Source organism: Rhinoderma darwinii, unplaced genomic scaffold (genome assembly GCF_050947455.1).
Source record: "Rhinoderma darwinii isolate aRhiDar2 unplaced genomic scaffold, aRhiDar2.hap1 Scaffold_549, whole genome shotgun sequence".
Lineage (NCBI taxonomy): Eukaryota > Metazoa > Chordata > Amphibia > Anura > Rhinodermatidae > Rhinoderma > Rhinoderma darwinii.
The window spans coordinates 38-16,062 of NW_027464099.1; the positions used below are offsets into that span (position 1 = coordinate 38).

At 47.5% G+C, this 16,025-nt stretch overlaps 10 non-coding genes across 10 annotated transcripts; all 10 read left to right on the forward strand.

The window, feature by feature from the left end:
* The first annotated feature begins 634 nt into the window (after positions 1–634).
* On the forward strand, positions 635–825 carry LOC142723448 (U2 spliceosomal RNA). Its single transcript, XR_012875644.1, has one exon. It is a non-coding gene; the product is annotated as a U2 spliceosomal RNA (small nuclear RNA).
* Positions 826–2,121: 1,296 nt separating this feature from the next.
* LOC142723460 (U2 spliceosomal RNA) lies at positions 2,122–2,312 on the forward strand. The gene has a single exon (XR_012875655.1). It is a non-coding gene; the product is annotated as a U2 spliceosomal RNA (small nuclear RNA).
* A 1,288-nt stretch (positions 2,313–3,600) lies between these two features.
* Positions 3,601–3,791, forward strand: LOC142723472 (U2 spliceosomal RNA). The gene has a single exon (XR_012875666.1). It is a non-coding gene; the product is annotated as a U2 spliceosomal RNA (small nuclear RNA).
* Positions 3,792–5,091: 1,300 nt separating this feature from the next.
* LOC142723302 (U2 spliceosomal RNA) lies at positions 5,092–5,282 on the forward strand. The gene has a single exon (XR_012875513.1). It is a non-coding gene; the product is annotated as a U2 spliceosomal RNA (small nuclear RNA).
* Positions 5,283–6,566: 1,284 nt separating this feature from the next.
* LOC142723314 (U2 spliceosomal RNA) lies at positions 6,567–6,757 on the forward strand. Its single transcript, XR_012875524.1, has one exon. It is a non-coding gene; the product is annotated as a U2 spliceosomal RNA (small nuclear RNA).
* Positions 6,758–8,915: 2,158 nt separating this feature from the next.
* Positions 8,916–9,106, forward strand: LOC142723326 (U2 spliceosomal RNA). Its single transcript, XR_012875535.1, has one exon. It is a non-coding gene; the product is annotated as a U2 spliceosomal RNA (small nuclear RNA).
* A 1,284-nt stretch (positions 9,107–10,390) lies between these two features.
* LOC142723338 (U2 spliceosomal RNA) lies at positions 10,391–10,581 on the forward strand. The gene has a single exon (XR_012875546.1). It is a non-coding gene; the product is annotated as a U2 spliceosomal RNA (small nuclear RNA).
* A 2,154-nt stretch (positions 10,582–12,735) lies between these two features.
* On the forward strand, positions 12,736–12,926 carry LOC142723350 (U2 spliceosomal RNA). The gene has a single exon (XR_012875557.1). It is a non-coding gene; the product is annotated as a U2 spliceosomal RNA (small nuclear RNA).
* Positions 12,927–14,218: 1,292 nt separating this feature from the next.
* On the forward strand, positions 14,219–14,409 carry LOC142723362 (U2 spliceosomal RNA). Its single transcript, XR_012875568.1, has one exon. It is a non-coding gene; the product is annotated as a U2 spliceosomal RNA (small nuclear RNA).
* Positions 14,410–15,709: 1,300 nt separating this feature from the next.
* On the forward strand, positions 15,710–15,900 carry LOC142723430 (U2 spliceosomal RNA). The gene has a single exon (XR_012875629.1). It is a non-coding gene; the product is annotated as a U2 spliceosomal RNA (small nuclear RNA).
* Positions 15,901–16,025: the final 125 nt, after the last annotated feature.

Genomic DNA, 16,025 nt, shown 5'->3' on the forward strand with positions numbered 1-16,025 from the left:
ATTTTCCATTTTGCAGTCCCTTGTCTCCCTCTTGTGGCCTCCTGGAGGCAACTAGCTGTGCAAAAAAAAGACAGCCTGGCGGCCGGCTGTTGCAGTGTTGCCCTCTCAGGCAACACTGAGTGACTGACTGAGCCTCACCGTCTTATATAAAGTTCAGACGGAACTTTGCACGTGTCATAGTGGAGCCCTCAGGATTCCAGAGCCAGCTTTCTGACATCATAATGGGGCCTCAGAGATAAAAGCCTGGGCCCAGGCAGTGTTGGTCAGTGCTGCTCAGCAGGCAGCACTGGACTGGACTGGATTACAGCTGATACAAGGTGTGAAGGAACAAGGGGTGGCTGTGGGCATGCACTTGCTGCCGCTGCCAGTGTTTATCTGCATGGCAGCAGGGCATTTGGGCGTTGCCAGGAAGGCGTTTTTATGTAGATTCCTCCTCTTTCAGCACTGCATTGTGGTGCAAGCAAAAGAAGCAAATCCTGTCTGGCTTCCTCTCCGGCCTTTATTCACCTCCCGTGTAGCTGTGAGTGTGTGAGCCTGCAGGGCCCCATGGAATTGCCTAGAAGTAGGCTGAATCGCTGCAAGGGCTGAACAGCAGTATCGGGCAGGCTCGGGCAACGCGCGGCCCGTTCGGGTTATCGCTTCTCGGCCTTTTGGCTAAGATCAAGTGTAGTATCTGTTCTTATCAGTTTAATATCTGATACGTCCCCTATCTGGGGACCATATATTAAATGGATTTTTAGAACAGGGAGATGGAAATAGAGCTTGCTCTGTCCACTCCACGCATTGACCTGGTATTGCAGTATTTCCAGGACCGGTGCACCCTTTCCTTATGTGTTGACTAAAAGCAGATTCCAAAAGTGTTTTTTGTCTTTGCTATTGTTTCTGTCTTTCTGAAGGGATCTCCCCTTTTAATCCCATTATTTCAACACCTGTTGGACAATGCATGAGTGATAATGAGCTCATTGATTAAATGCAATTAATGAATAGATTGCCACCTCTTGTTGTGTGTCGTCTGTGTTTCTGTGTTTCCGGCATTTCACATTGGAACACCTCATTCACCTTCCTTGTCTTCTCTCCGCCCTCCCTTTTAGGTAAGTTAAAGAGCTGCACCTGAGCCAGCCACTGATTGATTGATTGATTGATTGATTGATTGATTGATTGATTGATTGATTGATTGATTGATGCAGCACAACAGTCAAATAGTGGAGTGGAGTAGGGGAACAGCAAACAGCCAATAAAGCAGCCCGCCCGCTCGCCTGCCCGCCACAATGGACCTACCTGTGTACACTAGATGGATGTGATGGAATGTACTGTCGTCCCTACATTTCAAGAAGAAGTAAGAATTGCAGTTGCAACAAAGCCTTGCTTGCCTACAAAGAGAGCAGCAATTTGGATTTGTTACTATGTTACCTAGAAGAATAACAAACTGTGCAAGGATGGAGGTTGTAGGAGCAAGGAGAAGTTGTCTGTAAAGTTGGTGGATGCCTATTTTCCATTTTGCAGTCCCTTGTCTCCCTCTTGTGGCCTCCTGGAGGCAACTAGCTGTGCAAAAAAAAGACAGCCTGGCGGCCGGCTGTTGCAGTGTTGCCCTCTCAGGCAACACTGAGTGACTGACTGAGCCTCACCGTCTTATATAAAGTTCAGACGGAACTTTGCACGTGTCATAGTGGAGCCCTCAGGATTCCAGAGCCAGCTTTCTGACATCATAATGGGGCCTCAGAGATAAAAGCCTGGGCCCAGGCAGTGTTGGTCAGTGCTGCTCAGCAGGCAGCACTGGACTGGACTGGATTACAGCTGATACAAGGTGTGAAGGAACAAGGGGTGGCTGTGGGCATGCACTTGCTGCCGCTGCCAGTGTTTATCTGCATGGCAGCAGGGCATTTGGGCGTTGCCAGGAAGGCGTTTTTATGTAGATTCCTCCTCTTTCAGCACTGCATTGTGGTGCAAGCAAAAGAAGCAAATCCTGTCTGGCTTCCTCTCCGGCCTTTATTCACCTCCCGTGTAGCTGTGAGTGTGTGAGCCTGCAGGGCCCCATGGAATTGCCTAGAAGTAGGCTGAATCGCTGCAAGGGCTGAACAGCAGTATCGGGCAGGCTCGGGCAACGCGCGGCCCGTTCGGGTTATCGCTTCTCGGCCTTTTGGCTAAGATCAAGTGTAGTATCTGTTCTTATCAGTTTAATATCTGATACGTCCCCTATCTGGGGACCATATATTAAATGGATTTTTAGAACAGGGAGATGGAAATAGAGCTTGCTCTGTCCACTCCACGCATTGACCTGGTATTGCAGTATTTCCAGGACCGGTGCACCCTTTCCTTATGTGTTGACTAAAAGCAGATTCCAAAAGTGTTTTTTGTCTTTGCTATTGTTTCTGTCTTTCTGAAGGGATCTCCCCTTTTAATCCCATTATTTCAACACCTGTTGGACAATGCATGAGTGATAATGAGCTCATTGATTAAATGCAATTAATGAATAGATTGCCACCTCTTGTTGTGTGTCGTCTGTGTTTCTGTGTTTCCGGCATTTCACATTGGAACACCTCATTCACCTTCCTTGTCTTCTCTCCGCCCTCCCTTTTAGGTAAGTTAAAGAGCTGCACCTGAGCCAGCCACTGATTGATTGATTGATTGATTGATTGATTGATTGATTGATTGATTGATTGATGCAGCACAACAGTCAAATAGTGGAGTGGAGTAGGGGAACAGCAAACAGCCAATAAAGCAGCCCGCCCGCTCGCCTGCCCGCCACAATGGACCTACCTGTGTACACTAGATGGATGTGATGGAATGTACTGTCGTCCCTACATTTCAAGAAGAAGTAAGAATTGCAGTTGCAACAAAGCCTTGCTTGCCTACAAAGAGAGCAGCAATTTGGATTTGTTACTATGTTACCTAGAAGAATAACAAACTGTGCAAGGATGGAGGTTGTAGGAGCAAGGAGAAGTTGTCTGTAAAGTTGGTGGATGCCTATTTTCCATTTTGCAGTCCCTTGTCTCCCTCTTGTGGCCTCCTGGAGGCAACTAGCTGTGCAAAAAAAAGACAGCCTGGCGGCCGGCTGTTGCAGTGTTGCCCTCTCAGGCAACACTGAGTGACTGACTGAGCCTCACCGTCTTATATAAAGTTCAGACGGAACTTTGCACGTGTCATAGTGGAGCCCTCAGGATTCCAGAGCCAGCTTTCTGACATCATAATGGGGCCTCAGAGATAAAAGCCTGGGCCCAGGCAGTGTTGGTCAGTGCTGCTCAGCAGGCAGCACTGGACTGGACTGGATTACAGCTGATACAAGGTGTGAAGGAACAAGGGGTGGCTGTGGGCATGCACTTGCTGCCGCTGCCAGTGTTTATCTGCATGGCAGCAGGGCATTTGGGCGTTGCCAGGAAGGCGTTTTTATGTAGATTCCTCCTCTTTCAGCACTGCATTGTGGTGCAAGCAAAAGAAGCAAATCCTGTCTGGCTTCCTCTCCGGCCTTTATTCACCTCCCGTGTAGCTGTGAGTGTGTGAGCCTGCAGGGCCCCATGGAATTGCCTAGAAGTAGGCTGAATCGCTGCAAGGGCTGAACAGCAGTATCGGGCAGGCTCGGGCAACGCGCGGCCCGTTCGGGTTATCGCTTCTCGGCCTTTTGGCTAAGATCAAGTGTAGTATCTGTTCTTATCAGTTTAATATCTGATACGTCCCCTATCTGGGGACCATATATTAAATGGATTTTTAGAACAGGGAGATGGAAATAGAGCTTGCTCTGTCCACTCCACGCATTGACCTGGTATTGCAGTATTTCCAGGACCGGTGCACCCTTTCCTTATGTGTTGACTAAAAGCAGATTCCAAAAGTGTTTTTTGTCTTTGCTATTGTTTCTGTCTTTCTGAAGGGATCTCCCCTTTTAATCCCATTATTTCAACACCTGTTGGACAATGCATGAGTGATAATGAGCTCATTGATTAAATGCAATTAATGAATAGATTGCCACCTCTTGTTGTGTGTCGTCTGTGTTTCTGTGTTTCCGGCATTTCACATTGGAACACCTCATTCACCTTCCTTGTCTTCTCTCCGCCCTCCCTTTTAGGTAAGTTAAAGAGCTGCACCTGAGCCAGCCACTGATTGATTGATTGATTGATTGATTGATTGATTGATTGATTGATTGATTGATTGATTGATTGATGCAGCACAACAGTCAAATAGTGGAGTGGAGTAGGGGAACAGCAAACAGCCAATAAAGCAGCCCGCCCGCTCGCCTGCCCGCCACAATGGACCTACCTGTGTACACTAGATGGATGTGATGGAATGTACTGTCGTCCCTACATTTCAAGAAGAAGTAAGAATTGCAGTTGCAACAAAGCCTTGCTTGCCTACAAAGAGAGCAGCAATTTGGATTTGTTACTATGTTACCTAGAAGAATAACAAACTGTGCAAGGATGGAGGTTGTAGGAGCAAGGAGAAGTTGTCTGTAAAGTTGGTGGATGCCTATTTTCCATTTTGCAGTCCCTTGTCTCCCTCTTGTGGCCTCCTGGAGGCAACTAGCTGTGCAAAAAAAAGACAGCCTGGCGGCCGGCTGTTGCAGTGTTGCCCTCTCAGGCAACACTGAGTGACTGACTGAGCCTCACCGTCTTATATAAAGTTCAGACGGAACTTTGCACGTGTCATAGTGGAGCCCTCAGGATTCCAGAGCCAGCTTTCTGACATCATAATGGGGCCTCAGAGATAAAAGCCTGGGCCCAGGCAGTGTTGGTCAGTGCTGCTCAGCAGGCAGCACTGGACTGGACTGGATTACAGCTGATACAAGGTGTGAAGGAACAAGGGGTGGCTGTGGGCATGCACTTGCTGCCGCTGCCAGTGTTTATCTGCATGGCAGCAGGGCATTTGGGCGTTGCCAGGAAGGCGTTTTTATGTAGATTCCTCCTCTTTCAGCACTGCATTGTGGTGCAAGCAAAAGAAGCAAATCCTGTCTGGCTTCCTCTCCGGCCTTTATTCACCTCCCGTGTAGCTGTGAGTGTGTGAGCCTGCAGGGCCCCATGGAATTGCCTAGAAGTAGGCTGAATCGCTGCAAGGGCTGAACAGCAGTATCGGGCAGGCTCGGGCAACGCGCGGCCCGTTCGGGTTATCGCTTCTCGGCCTTTTGGCTAAGATCAAGTGTAGTATCTGTTCTTATCAGTTTAATATCTGATACGTCCCCTATCTGGGGACCATATATTAAATGGATTTTTAGAACAGGGAGATGGAAATAGAGCTTGCTCTGTCCACTCCACGCATTGACCTGGTATTGCAGTATTTCCAGGACCGGTGCACCCTTTCCTTATGTGTTGACTAAAAGCAGATTCCAAAAGTGTTTTTTGTCTTTGCTATTGTTTCTGTCTTTCTGAAGGGATCTCCCCTTTTAATCCCATTATTTCAACACCTGTTGGACAATGCATGAGTGATAATGAGCTCATTGATTAAATGCAATTAATGAATAGATTGCCACCTCTTGTTGTGTGTCGTCTGTGTTTCTGTGTTTCCGGCATTTCACATTGGAACACCTCATTCACCTTCCTTGTCTTCTCTCCGCCCTCCCTTTTAGGTAAGTTAAAGAGCTGCACCTGAGCCAGCCACTGATTGATTGATTGATTGATTGATTGATTGATTGATTGATTGATTGATGCAGCACAACAGTCAAATAGTGGAGTGGAGTAGGGGAACAGCAAACAGCCAATAAAGCAGCCCGCCCGCTCGCCTGCCCGCCACAATGGACCTACCTGTGTACACTAGATGGATGTGATGGAATGTACTGTCGTCCCTACATTTCAAGAAGAAGTAAGAATTGCAGTTGCAACAAAGCCTTGCTTGCCTACAAAGAGAGCAGCAATTTGGATTTGTTACTATGTTACCTAGAAGAATAACAAACTGTGCAAGGATGGAGGTTGTAGGAGCAAGGAGAAGTTGTCTGTAAAGTTGGTGGATGCCTATTTTCCATTTTGCAGTCCCTTGTCTCCCTCTTGTGGCCTCCTGGAGGCAACTAGCTGTGCAAGAAAAAGACAGCCTGGCGGCCGGCTGTTGCAGTGTTGCCCTCTCAGGCAACACTGAGTGACTGACTGAGCCTCACCGTCTTATATAAAGTTCAGACGGAACTTTGCACGTGTCATAGTGGAGCCCTCAGGATTCCAGAGCCAGCTTTCTGACATCATAATGGGGCCTCAGAGATAAAAGCCTGGGCCCAGGCAGTGTTGGTCAGTGCTGCTCAGCAGGCAGCACTGGACTGGACTGGATTACAGCTGATACAAGGTGTGAAGGAACAAGGGGTGGCTGTGGGCATGCACTTGCTGCCGCTGCCAGTGTTTATCTGCATGGCAGCAGGGCATTTGGGCGTTGCCAGGAAGGCGTTTTTATGTAGATTCCTCCTCTTTCAGCACTGCATTGTGGTGCAAGCAAAAGAAGCAAATCCTGACTGGCTTCCTCTCCGGCCTTTATTCACCTCCCGTGTAGCTGTGAGTGTGTGAGCCTGCAGGGCCCCATGGAATTGCCTAGAAGTAGGCTGAATCGCTGCAAGGGCTGAACAGCAGTATCGGGCAGGCTCGGGCAACGCGCGGCCCGTTCGGGTTATCGCTTCTCGGCCTTTTGGCTAAGATCAAGTGTAGTATCTGTTCTTATCAGTTTAATATCTGATACGTCCCCTATCTGGGGACCATATATTAAATGGATTTTTAGAACAGGGAGATGGAAATAGAGCTTGCTCTGTCCACTCCACGCATTGACCTGGTATTGCAGTATTTCCAGGACCGGTGCACCCTTTCCTTATGTGTTGACTAAAAGCAGATTCCAAAAGTGTTTTTTGTCTTTGCTATTGTTTCTGTCTTTCTGAAGGGATCTCCCCTTTTAATCCCATTATTTCAACACCTGTTGGACAATGCATGAGTGATAATGAGCTCATTGATTAAATGCAATTAATGAATAGATTGCCACCTCTTGTTGTGTGTCGTCTGTGTTTCTGTGTTTCCGGCATTTCACATTGGAACACCTCATTCACCTTCCTTGTCTTCTCTCCGCCCTCCCTTTTAGGTAAGTTAAAGGAACAGTGTCATCACAAATATTTTATTTATATGTTAAAGATGTTAGTGCCTTAATATAAACGTTTATTTTCATTTGTGTGTTTGTGTTTTACTGTTTCTTTTTTTCACACTTTTTCTTCCCTATGGGGGCTGCCATTTTTTGTTCCATTTCTGTGTGTGTCGATTAACGACACACACAGACATGGAATACGGCAGCCACAGTCCCATAGGGACTGCGAACGGCTCCCGTCCCATTGACTGCCGTGTACGGCGTCTGTGTGGGAACTGCGCATGCGCCGCTCCCACACAGTCCTATTCGAAATTGGCGCCGTCCGGCGCCATTTTCCTGTGGACCGGAAGTCGCGGCCGGACAGTAATATTACTACTTCCGGTCGCGGCTTCCGGACAAGTGCACATGGAACAGCGGCAGCAAAGGGAGCGGACGGGCCGCGGCGGCAGGAGCAGGTAAGCGATTTCAATGTATGTTAGTGTTTGTGTGTGTTTACTACTGCATGTAAACCTACTACACTGTGGGTTACCTCAAAAAATGGCGACACACAGTGTAGGAGGTTAAACCTTTCAAACCCCTCGTTTATCCCGGCACTAGCCAGGATAAAGGAGGGGGGGATGCTGAGCGCTCACTAGAGCGATAGCTTTTAACCCAATGTTGCAATGCTGCAATTTTGGGAACTAGCTCCAAACAGCTCCATCTAGTGACCAAAAATGGGTAGTATTATAAATTTGAAAAAATTTATAATATTTCCTGACTCGCGAAAAAAATAAAAAAAATTTGAACAATGTTTTATCACCCACACACTAAATGTTTAAATTTTAAAAAAAAAACATGTTTTTGGGGCGACACCATGCCTTTAAAGAGCTGCACCTGAGCCAGCCACTGATTGATTGATTGATTGATTGATTGATTGATTGATTGATTGATTGATTGATTGATTGATTGATTGATGCAGCACAACAGTCAAATAGTGGAGTGGAGTAGGGGAACAGCAAACAGCCAATAAAGCAGCCCGCCCGCTCGCCTGCCCGCCACAATGGACCTACCTGTGTACACTAGATGGATGTGATGGAATGTACTGTCGTCCCTACATTTCAAGAAGAAGTAAGAATTGCAGTTGCAACAAAGCCTTGCTTGCCTACAAAGAGAGCAGCAATTTGGATTTGTTACTATGTTACCTAGAAGAATAACAAACTGTGCAAGGATGGAGGTTGTAGGAGCAAGGAGAAGTTGTCTGTAAAGTTGGTGGATGCCTATTTTCCATTTTGCAGTCCCTTGTCTCCCTCTTGTGGCCTCCTGGAGGCAACTAGCTGTGCAAAAAAAAGACAGCCTGGCGGCCGGCTGTTGCAGTGTTGCCCTCTCAGGCAACACTGAGTGACTGACTGAGCCTCACCGTCTTATATAAAGTTCAGACGGAACTTTGCACGTGTCATAGTGGAGCCCTCAGGATTCCAGAGCCAGCTTTCTGACATCATAATGGGGCCTCAGAGATAAAAGCCTGGGCCCAGGCAGTGTTGGTCAGTGCTGCTCAGCAGGCAGCACTGGACTGGACTGGATTACAGCTGATACAAGGTGTGAAGGAACAAGGGGTGGCTGTGGGCATGCACTTGCTGCCGCTGCCAGTGTTTATCTGCATGGCAGCAGGGCATTTGGGCGTTGCCAGGAAGGCGTTTTTATGTAGATTCCTCCTCTTTCAGCACTGCATTGTGGTGCAAGCAAAAGAAGCAAATCCTGTCTGGCTTCCTCTCCGGCCTTTATTCACCTCCCGTGTAGCTGTGAGTGTGTGAGCCTGCAGGGCCCCATGGAATTGCCTAGAAGTAGGCTGAATCGCTGCAAGGGCTGAACAGCAGTATCGGGCAGGCTCGGGCAACGCGCGGCCCGTTCGGGTTATCGCTTCTCGGCCTTTTGGCTAAGATCAAGTGTAGTATCTGTTCTTATCAGTTTAATATCTGATACGTCCCCTATCTGGGGACCATATATTAAATGGATTTTTAGAACAGGGAGATGGAAATAGAGCTTGCTCTGTCCACTCCACGCATTGACCTGGTATTGCAGTATTTCCAGGACCGGTGCACCCTTTCCTTATGTGTTGACTAAAAGCAGATTCCAAAAGTGTTTTTTGTCTTTGCTATTGTTTCTGTCTTTCTGAAGGGATCTCCCCTTTTAATCCCATTATTTCAACACCTGTTGGACAATGCATGAGTGATAATGAGCTCATTGATTAAATGCAATTAATGAATAGATTGCCACCTCTTGTTGTGTGTCGTCTGTGTTTCTGTGTTTCCGGCATTTCACATTGGAACACCTCATTCACCTTCCTTGTCTTCTCTCCGCCCTCCCTTTTAGGTAAGTTAAAGAGCTGCACCTGAGCCAGCCACTGATTGATTGATTGATTGATTGATTGATTGATTGATTGATTGATTGATGCAGCACAACAGTCAAATAGTGGAGTGGAGTAGGGGAACAGCAAACAGCCAATAAAGCAGCCCGCCCGCTCGCCTGCCCGCCACAATGGACCTACCTGTGTACACTAGATGGATGTGATGGAATGTACTGTCGTCCCTACATTTCAAGAAGAAGTAAGAATTGCAGTTGCAACAAAGCCTTGCTTGCCTACAAAGAGAGCAGCAATTTGGATTTGTTACTATGTTACCTAGAAGAATAACAAACTGTGCAAGGATGGAGGTTGTAGGAGCAAGGAGAAGTTGTCTGTAAAGTTGGTGGATGCCTATTTTCCATTTTGCAGTCCCTTGTCTCCCTCTTGTGGCCTCCTGGAGGCAACTAGCTGTGCAAGAAAAAGACAGCCTGGCGGCCGGCTGTTGCAGTGTTGCCCTCTCAGGCAACACTGAGTGACTGACTGAGCCTCACCGTCTTATATAAAGTTCAGACGGAACTTTGCACGTGTCATAGTGGAGCCCTCAGGATTCCAGAGCCAGCTTTCTGACATCATAATGGGGCCTCAGAGATAAAAGCCTGGGCCCAGGCAGTGTTGGTCAGTGCTGCTCAGCAGGCAGCACTGGACTGGACTGGATTACAGCTGATACAAGGTGTGAAGGAACAAGGGGTGGCTGTGGGCATGCACTTGCTGCCGCTGCCAGTGTTTATCTGCATGGCAGCAGGGCATTTGGGCGTTGCCAGGAAGGCGTTTTTATGTAGATTCCTCCTCTTTCAGCACTGCATTGTGGTGCAAGCAAAAGAAGCAAATCCTGACTGGCTTCCTCTCCGGCCTTTATTCACCTCCCGTGTAGCTGTGAGTGTGTGAGCCTGCAGGGCCCCATGGAATTGCCTAGAAGTAGGCTGAATCGCTGCAAGGGCTGAACAGCAGTATCGGGCAGGCTCGGGCAACGCGCGGCCCGTTCGGGTTATCGCTTCTCGGCCTTTTGGCTAAGATCAAGTGTAGTATCTGTTCTTATCAGTTTAATATCTGATACGTCCCCTATCTGGGGACCATATATTAAATGGATTTTTAGAACAGGGAGATGGAAATAGAGCTTGCTCTGTCCACTCCACGCATTGACCTGGTATTGCAGTATTTCCAGGACCGGTGCACCCTTTCCTTATGTGTTGACTAAAAGCAGATTCCAAAAGTGTTTTTTGTCTTTGCTATTGTTTCTGTCTTTCTGAAGGGATCTCCCCTTTTAATCCCATTATTTCAACACCTGTTGGACAATGCATGAGTGATAATGAGCTCATTGATTAAATGCAATTAATGAATAGATTGCCACCTCTTGTTGTGTGTCGTCTGTGTTTCTGTGTTTCCGGCATTTCACATTGGAACACCTCATTCACCTTCCTTGTCTTCTCTCCGCCCTCCCTTTTAGGTAAGTTAAAGGAACAGTGTCATCACAAATATTTTATTTATATGTTAAAGATGTTAGTGCCTTAATATAAACGTTTATTTTCATTTGTGTGTTTGTGTTTTACTGTTTCTTTTTTTCACACTTTTTCTTCCCTATGGGGGCTGCCATTTTTTGTTCCATTTCTGTGTGTGTCGATTAACGACACACACAGACATGGAATACGGCAGCCACAGTCCCATAGGGACTGCGAACGGCTCCCGTCCCATTGACTGCCGTGTACGGCGTCTGTGTGGGAACTGCGCATGCGCCGCTCCCACACAGTCCTATTCGAAATTGGCGCCGTCCGGCGCCATTTTCCTGTGGACCGGAAGTCGCGGCCGGACAGTAATATTACTACTTCCGGTCGCGGCTTCCGGACAAGTGCACATGGAACAGCGGCAGCAAAGGGAGCGGACGGGCCGCGGCGGCAGGAGCAGGTAAGCGATTTCAATGTATGTTAGTGTTTGTGTGTGTTTACTACTGCATGTAAACCTACTACACTGTGGGTTACCTCAAAAAATGGCGACACACAGTGTAGGAGGTTAAACCTTTCAAACCCCTCGTTTATCCCGGCACTAGCCAGGATAAAGGAGGGGGGGATGCTGAGCGCTCACTAGAGCGATAGCTTTTAACCCAATGTTGCAATGCTGCAATTTTGGGAACTAGCTCCAAACAGCTCCATCTAGTGACCAAAAATGGGTAGTATTATAAATTTGAAAAAATTTATAATATTTCCTGACTCGCGAAAAAAATAAAAAAAATTTGAACAATGTTTTATCACCCACACACTAAATGTTTAAATTTTAAAAAAAAAACATGTTTTTGGGGCGACACCATGCCTTTAAAGAGCTGCACCTGAGCCAGCCACTGATTGATTGATTGATTGATTGATTGATTGATTGATTGATTGATTGATTGATTGATTGATTGATGCAGCACAACAGTCAAATAGTGGAGTGGAGTAGGGGAACAGCAAACAGCCAATAAAGCAGCCCGCCCGCTCGCCTGCCCGCCACAATGGACCTACCTGTGTACACTAGATGGATGTGATGGAATGTACTGTCGTCCCTACATTTCAAGAAGAAGTAAGAATTGCAGTTGCAACAAAGCCTTGCTTGCCTACAAAGAGAGCAGCAATTTGGATTTGTTACTATGTTACCTAGAAGAATAACAAACTGTGCAAGGATGGAGGTTGTAGGAGCAAGGAGAAGTTGTCTGTAAAGTTGGTGGATGCCTATTTTCCATTTTGCAGTCCCTTGTCTCCCTCTTGTGGCCTCCTGGAGGCAACTAGCTGTGCAAAAAAAAGACAGCCTGGCGGCCGGCTGTTGCAGTGTTGCCCTCTCAGGCAACACTGAGTGACTGACTGAGCCTCACCGTCTTATATAAAGTTCAGACGGAACTTTGCACGTGTCATAGTGGAGCCCTCAGGATTCCAGAGCCAGCTTTCTGACATCATAATGGGGCCTCAGAGATAAAAGCCTGGGCCCAGGCAGTGTTGGTCAGTGCTGCTCAGCAGGCAGCACTGGACTGGACTGGATTACAGCTGATACAAGGTGTGAAGGAACAAGGGGTGGCTGTGGGCATGCACTTGCTGCCGCTGCCAGTGTTTATCTGCATGGCAGCAGGGCATTTGGGCGTTGCCAGGAAGGCGTTTTTATGTAGATTCCTCCTCTTTCAGCACTGCATTGTGGTGCAAGCAAAAGAAGCAAATCCTGTCTGGCTTCCTCTCCGGCCTTTATTCACCTCCCGTGTAGCTGTGAGTGTGTGAGCCTGCAGGGCCCCATGGAATTGCCTAGAAGTAGGCTGAATCGCTGCAAGGGCTGAACAGCAGTATCGGGCAGGCTCGGGCAACGCGCGGCCCGTTCGGGTTATCGCTTCTCGGCCTTTTGGCTAAGATCAAGTGTAGTATCTGTTCTTATCAGTTTAATATCTGATACGTCCCCTATCTGGGGACCATATATTAAATGGATTTTTAGAACAGGGAGATGGAAATAGAGCTTGCTCTGTCCACTCCACGCATTGACCTGGTATTGCAGTATTTCCAGGACCGGTGCACCCTTTCCTTATGTGTTGACTAAAAGCAGATTCCAAAAGTGTTTTTTGTCTTTGCTATTGTTTCTGTCTTTCTGAAGGGATCTCCCCTTTTAATCCCATTATTTCAACACCTGTTGGACAATGCATGAGTGATAATGAGCTCATTGATTAAATGCAATTAATGAATAGATTGCCACCTCTTGTTGTGTGTCGTCTGTGTTTCTGTGTTTCCGGCATTTCACATTGGAACACCTCATTCACCTTCCTTGTCTTCTCTCCGCCCTCCCTTTTAGGTAAGTTAAAGAGCTGCACCTGAGCCAGCCACTGATTGATTGATTGATTGATTGATTGATTGATTGATTGATTGATTGATTGATTGATGCAGCACAACAGTCAAATAGTGGAGTGGAGTAGGGGAACAGCAAACAGCCAATAAAGCAGCCCGCCCGCTCGCCTGCCCGCCACAATGGACCTACCTGTGTACACTAGATGGATGTGATGGAATGTACTGTCGTCCCTACATTTCAAGAAGAAGTAAGAATTGCAGTTGCAACAAAGCCTTGCTTGCCTACAAAGAGAGCAGCAATTTGGATTTGTTACTATGTTACCTAGAAGAATAACAAACTGTGCAAGGATGGAGGTTGTAGGAGCAAGGAGAAGTTGTCTGTAAAGTTGGTGGATGCCTATTTTCCATTTTGCAGTCCCTTGTCTCCCTCTTGTGGCCTCCTGGAGGCAACTAGCTGTGCAAAAAAAAGACAGCCTGGCGGCCGGCTGTTGCAGTGTTGCCCTCTCAGGCAACACTGAGTGACTGACTGAGCCTCACCGTCTTATATAAAGTTCAGACGGAACTTTGCACGTGTCATAGTGGAGCCCTCAGGATTCCAGAGCCAGCTTTCTGACATCATAATGGGGCCTCAGAGATAAAAGCCTGGGCCCAGGCAGTGTTGGTCAGTGCTGCTCAGCAGGCAGCACTGGACTGGACTGGATTACAGCTGATACAAGGTGTGAAGGAACAAGGGGTGGCTGTGGGCATGCACTTGCTGCCGCTGCCAGTGTTTATCTGCATGGCAGCAGGGCATTTGGGCGTTGCCAGGAAGGCGTTTTTATGTAGATTCCTCCTCTTTCAGCACTGCATTGTGGTGCAAGCAAAAGAAGCAAATCCTGTCTGGCTTCCTCTCCGGCCTTTATTCACCTCCCGTGTAGCTGTGAGTGTGTGAGCCTGCAGGGCCCCATGGAATTGCCTAGAAGTAGGCTGAATCGCTGCAAGGGCTGAACAGCAGTATCGGGCAGGCTCGGGCAACGCGCGACCCGTTCGGGTTATCGCTTCTCGGCCTTTTGGCTAAGATCAAGTGTAGTATCTGTTCTTATCAGTTTAATATCTGATACGTCCCCTATCTGGGGACCATATATTAAATGGATTTTTAGAACAGGGAGATGGAAATAGAGCTTGCTCTGTCCACTCCACGCATTGACCTGGTATTGCAGTATTTCCAGGACCGGTGCACCCTTTCCTTATGTGTTGACTAAAAGCAGATTCCAAAAGTGTTTTTTGTCTTTGCTATTGTTTCTGTCTTTCTGAAGGGATCTCCCCTTTTAATCCCATTATTTCAACACCTGTTGGACAATGCATGAGTGATAATGAGCTCATTGATTAAATGCAATTAATGAATAGATTGCCACCTCTTGTTGTGTGTCGTCTGTGTTTCTGTGTTTCCGGCATTTCACATTGGAACACCTCATTCACCTTCCTTGTCTTCTCTCCGCCCTCCCTTTTAGGTAAGTTAAAGAGCTGCACCTGAGCCAGCCACTGATTGATTGATTGATTGATTGATTGATTGATTGATTGATTGATTGATTGATTGATTGATTGATGCAGCACAACAGTCAAATAGTGGAGTGGAGTAGGGGAACAGCAAACAGCCAATAAAGCAGCCCGCCCGCTCGCCTGCCCGCCACAATGGACCTACCTGTGTACACTAGATGGATGTGATGGAATGTACTGTCGTCCCTACATTTCAAGAAGAAGTAAGAATTGCAGTTGCAACAAAGCCTTGCTTGCCTACAAAGAGAGCAGCAATTTGGATTTGTTACTATGTTACCTAGAAGAATAACAAACTGTGCAAGGATGGAGGTTGTAGGAGCAAGGAGAAGTTGTCTGTAAAGTTGGTGGATGCCTATTTTCCATTTTGCAGTCCCTTGTCTCCCTCTTGTGGCCTCCTGGAGGCAACTAGCTGTGCAAAAAAAAGACAGCCTGGCGGCCGTCTGTTGCAGTGTTGCCCTCTCAGGCAACACTGAGTGACTGACTGAGCCTCACCGTCTTATATAAAGTTCAGACGGAACTTTGCACGTGTCATAGTGGAGCCCTCAGGATTCCAGAGCCAGCTTTCTGACATCATAATGGGGCCTCAGAGATAAAAGCCTGGGCCCAGGCAGTGTTGGTCAGTGCTGCTCAGCAGGCAGCACTGGACTGGACTGGATTACAGCTGATACAAGGTGTGAAGGAACAAGGGGTGGCTGTGGGCATGCACTTGCTGCCGCTGCCAGTGTTTATCTGCATGGCAGCAGGGCATTTGGGCGTTGCCAGGAAGGCGTTTTTATGTAGATTCCTCCTCTTTCAGCACTGCATTGTGGTGCAAGCAAAATAAGCAAATCCTGTCTGGCTTCCTCTCCGGCCTTTATTCACCTCCCGTGTAGCTGTGAGTGTGTGAGCCTGCAGGGCCCCATGGAATTGCCTAGAAGTAGGCTGAATCGCTGCAAGGGCTGAACAGCAGTATCGGGCAGGCTCGGGCAACGCGCGACCCGTTCGGGTTATCGCTTCTCGGCCTTTTGGCTAAGATCAAGTGTAGTATCTGTTCTTATCAGTTTAATATCTGATACGTCCCCTGTCTGGGGACCATATATTAAATGGATTTTTAGAACAGGGAGATGGAAATAGAGCTTGCTCTGTCCACTCCACGCATTGACCTGGTATTGCAGTATTTCCAGGACCGGTGCACCCTTTCCTTATGTGTTGACTAAAAGCAGATTCCAAAAGTGTTTTTTGTCTTTGCTATTGTTTCTGTCTTTCTGAAGGGATCTCCCCTTTTAATCCCATTATTTCAACACCTGTTGGACAATGCATGAGTG